This window comes from Mytilus galloprovincialis, chromosome 1 (genome assembly GCF_965363235.1).
Source record: "Mytilus galloprovincialis chromosome 1, xbMytGall1.hap1.1, whole genome shotgun sequence".
NCBI lineage: Eukaryota > Metazoa > Mollusca > Bivalvia > Mytilida > Mytilidae > Mytilus > Mytilus galloprovincialis.
The window spans coordinates 42,113,868-42,119,414 of NC_134838.1; positions in this window are offsets into that span (position 1 = coordinate 42,113,868).

Genomic DNA, 5,547 nt, shown 5'->3' on the forward strand with positions numbered 1-5,547 from the left:
TTAAGAAGTGGGCTAACGCCGACGTAGCTGCCGCTGCCGGATCACTATCCCTATGTCGAGTTTTCTGCAACAAAAGTTGCAGGCTCGACAAAAAACAGACCAAAACACAAAAACTTAACACTGTTCAATGAACCGTGAAATTGAGGTCATGATCAAATAAAACCTGCGGGACTTGCATTTAGATCATAAAATATTTCCATACACCAAATGTAGTTTACCTTTGGCATATAATATTAGATAAAAAGACCAAAACTCAAAAACTTAACTTTGACCACTGAACCATGAAAATGAGGTCAAGGTCAGATGACACCTGCCATTTGGACATGTACACCTTACAGTTCTTCCATACACCGAATATACTAGCCCTATCGCTTATAGTATCTGAGATATGGACTTGACACCAAAACTTAACCTTGTTCACTGATCCATGAAATGAGGTCAAGGTCAAGTGAAAACTGTCTGACGGGCATGAGGACCTTGCAAGGTACGAAAATACTAAATATAGTTATCCCATTACTTATAACAAGAATGAATTCAACATTACAAAAATTCTCAACTTTTTTTTCAAGTGGTCACTGAACCATGAAAATGAGGTCAAGGACATTGGACATGTGACTGACGGAAACTTCGTAACATGAGGCATCTATATACAAAGTATGAAGCATCCAGGTCTTCCACCTTCTAAAATATAAAGCTTTTAAGAAGTTAGCTTACGCCGCCGCCGGATCACTATCCCTATGTCGAGCTTTCTGCAACAAAAGTTGCAGGCTCAACAAAAATTACATAACTCAAAAGGGAGAAAACTCATCACAATGACTAAATATGAATAAATTGATAGCTACCTTGCAATGCAAATCTAAATTGAGCATTGATTCAAGTCTTTGATGCATCAATTACAATCAAAACACTAATATTTACAAAAGTGTTTGATGGACGGAGAATAAGTTGAAAGCTGGTTTCTGACTTATTGTTGTCCCAAGATTTAGGACATCTTTATTTAATAAAAACAATTGTTTGACTTACGAATGTAAGTTAACAAGGTGTATATAGACAAATTTAAACATTAGGCTTTAGGTCCTTGTTGTTGAAAAAGAGATAGTAAGTGGAGTTTCAAGTATCATATATTTATTTTGTAAGGCAAATGGTTATTGGCCATTTTTGTGGTCAAATTAGTATCTCAGATACGGGGACTATATATCAACTTTATTTTGCAAATGGAATGACTGGTGAAGTTGTTCTTTTGGCAGTGTTCATTTTTACCAAACCTATTTTTTTCTATGACTAGGCTCATTTCTCAGATACTATAAGCAAAAGGTCATTAATATATCTATACTGTGAATTCATTAATTAATGCAATGTTTTTATTATTGCAAAAAATGCGACAGGGTTATAATTGAAATAATTTAAACTTGGATTTTGATTTTTTTTTACATGAATTAAACATGATTTTTCTCAATATCTTAAAAATTAAAATTGCATTTAAGTCAAAAATGACAAAATCCCATTAATAAATGCACAAATAATTTCTGAATTTACAGTATATATGGTGCTTGGAATAGTGATTGAAAGTTTTAGAAGTCTGGCAGCATTCATCTGAATGTGACCTCATTTTTAGGGTGCATCAGTCAACATTTAGTTGGTGGTTAGTTATGTATCCCAGATATGAGTACTATAAGCAATAGGCCAACTATATAAGGTATATGGAATAATGGTAATGTGTACATTTCTGTTTGACAGGGTAAATATGACCTTGACCTCACTTTCTGGTGTTCAAGATTGGTGGCTAGGTCCATTTCTCAGATACTATCTGCAAAAGGTCAACTCCATATGGTGTATTGAAAAATTGTATTGGTGAACAAATTGGTCTGGCAAATTTTATTTCTTATGAAACACTTACAGCATATATTACTGTGCTTATTCTGTAGGCTTCAGGTATCACAATAGAAATCACCAAAACAGTTCACTAAATTGCAGTTTGAATTCTTCTTTGAGTGAAGCAATTTGTTAAAATATTTGACCAGTTGATCAGTTTGTTGTAGCATTCAAATTGAAATTTGGTAAACTGTTTGAGCCATTGCTATTGTGATTCACCAAAGCCTATCTGGTAAACTGTTTGAGCCATTGCTATTGTGATTCACCAAAGCCTATCAGGTAAACTGTTTGAGCCATTGCTATTGTGATTCACCAAAGCCTATCGGGTAAACTGTTTGAGCCATTGCTATTGTGATTCACCAAAGCCTATCAGGTAAACTGTTTGAGCCATTGCTATTGTGATTCACCAAAGCCTATCGGGTAAACTGTTTGAGCCATTGCTATTGTGATTCACCAAAGCCTATCGGGTAAACTGTTTGAGCCATTGCTATTGTGATTCACCAAAGCCTATCGGGTAAACTGTTTGAGCCATTGCTATTGTGATTCACCAAAGCCTATCGGGTAAACTGTTTGAGCCATTGCTATTGTGATTCACCAAAGCCTATCTGGTAAACTGTTTGAGCCATTGCTATTGTGATTCACCAAAGCCTATCGAGTAAACTGTTTGAGCCATTGCTATTGTGATTCACCAAAGCCTATCGGGTAAACTGTTTGAGCCATTGCTATTGTGATTCACCAAAGCCTATCGGGTAAACTGTTTGAGCCATTGCTATTGTGATTCACCAAAGCCTATCGGGTAAACTGTTTGAGCCATTGCTATTGTGATTCACCAAAGCCTATCGGGTAAACTGTTTGAGCCATTGCTATTGTGATTCACCAAAGCCTATCGGGTAAACTGTTTGAGCCATTGCTATTGTGATTCACCAAAGCCTATCGGGTAAACTGTTTGAGCCATTGCTATTGTGATTCACCAAAGTCTATCAGGTAAACTGTTTGAGCCATTGCTATTGTGATTCACCAAAGTCTATCAGGTAAGCACAGCAAATCATGGTTAGTATGATATGCTGTACATTTAGCATGTAAACTTTTGTTTAACCTTTTTGTTCTTGATCTCCTTTGCAGTTGTAATTCCAACATTCATTTCTTTGTAGCCAATATGGTCCTCCATACTTTTTCATATACTGTCATTACTGATGGCAAATTTATGAAAATAAAACAATGAGGATAAGTTCTTGATTTTTATTCATAATTATCACCTTAAATATGACAGATACAGTAGTATTCCTTTTAGAAGAAATTACTGGTGTTGATAAATTAAGTTTCAACATAAAACAGTCACACATTGTAAATAAATATGTATATGTTGGCATCTTTTCTGACAATGAGGCTATATGTCTGCATGACCTGACTTAAATTTCACTGTTGGTAGTATTTCAGCATAATCATATTTCTTATTTCCCACTATTCATAAAACTGCTTTTGTGTACTGATGTTTTTCATTATACAGTGTATTTTCTAAATTTACATTCAATGTAAAGCAAACTGATGTCTGGTCCCAGAAAAATGCCATGTATCTTCAAAGTAAGAAAGGGACATTACATTAACGAATTTCACAACACTTAACATGAAACTAAAGACCTGAAATATGTAAAAAGCACTTTGTTTTATGCACTTAAATTGCTTGCGGATTCTAAATAAAAATTTAATCAATTAAGTCTGGAAAATAAACAATTATTGTTCAAAGCGTTAAGCTACAAAATAAATGAAGAGGTTATGAAAAATGCCCATTGATTACTATTATCAAAATATGTCATTTATTCAATTATTGTTCAATATTTTGTCACCTTAAGGCTTTCTATAGCAGTCCTGAAATGTCCTCTTAAATTGGTGGATAACATATAAACACCAATTTGAAATTTCTGAATGATTATAACAAAGTTCAATCAACTGTCTGTCCAATAATTATCTGCCATAGACAGAAACAGATTATATACAGTGTAGAAAAAGTAATTATAATTTATTTTGCATTACAAAATCAAGCACATATATATTTATAGTCAGTGTTATAGGACTAATATTTGTTCAACATATAAGGCAAGTAGTTTAATAACATAACTTAAACATTGTCAAAGGACAGTGGTTCTAAAGTTCTTTTAAACTGGACTATTGTTTTTAGTATAGATAAGACCACTTTGCAGTTTTCAGGACTGTATAATAATGTAAAGGATATTACTCAATGCATTTACATTAACAACATGTACATTATTTGCCACTAGAAGCAATATGAGTGAATACCAAACTCACAGGGGGAGAATAATGAGACCTAGGCATCATTTGAATATACTTGTATATACTTATATAGCTCCTGGAGAAAGATATACATGCATATCAATAAAAGCTTTTGTTATAAGGGTTTTCATTAACCACAATAGGGAAGGCCCAAAAAAAAGCTTTCCAAATACAAATGTAGCATCTTCAGAAACACAGCCCATTTTTTCAGAGTGGTAACCCTGGGCACAGTGTTTGTTGAGATGGTACAATCCGTTAAACATTTTACATAATGTGAATCCAAGGAATTATCAAACTATAGCATATATATTTTTTTCTATACATTAAACATCATCAAATGTGTTCAAAAGATTACTGACATTAATTAATAAAATAGTAATTATTACAAATACATATAACTATATGCATGGTAGAGACAATTTATATTCTATATCTGTCATAATAATATTAAAAATCAAATATATACATTCAAATTTTGAAATTGTATATTGAACTATCTATAGAGAATTGACCAGGAAGAAATTTGCACAAAATGAACACTGTCGACTATTCATTAACAAACATGAAACCATGCAATCGCTTTAAAAAACTTGGGATTCATTTCAAATCATGCCAAAATTTTGAAAACATCCCTTAAATCTAATAACTTTCCTAACAGTAAAAGTTTAAATATGAAGAATAAAAATTTGCCTTCAGTTTCCAGTTCTATAAATAGTATGGACTTTGAGGTGAACATCAAGTGTCTTTTCTTCAAAAACAGATGATATTTTTTCTTTTGGTAATACACCTCATTATTTTCAAACTGGTTGTGTGCAATGATAGATCAACAAAGCCTAATATGTGCTAAAATATGAAATGAATATAATAGTTAAGTTATCAAAATTTATCGCTATTTTGTGTATTTTCTTTTTTTGTGATAATTTCTCATATCATGCTAATCGCTTGAGATGGAAAATTATCACTAAAAACTAAGAAGGCATGTGGCGTTGCTAATGAAATTAAAACGTTGTCATAGGTAAAATAGCGATAAACAGATTATCATTGGACCAATGGTCATATCAACTTGATTGCTTTTATTGCTTTCGCTGTACCGGCTCAAGAGAGAAAATCAATTTCGTTGAGATGATCAACGATAATCTATAATTATAGGATGATTCAGATTTAGCATTACTCCATATCAGCATTTTAATAATAGATTACCCATTCAGACTAATCACTTTCGTTCTACTGTCTTGATTCAAGAATTCATAAAAACTTTTAAGAGATATACAGGGATAATCTGTTATATTTAACATTGTCAAATTTTGGGGAGGGGCGCTACATGTGATGATGAAATATTACAATGAAGACATAGGATTGCAATATAAAATTAATTAAACTCGGACA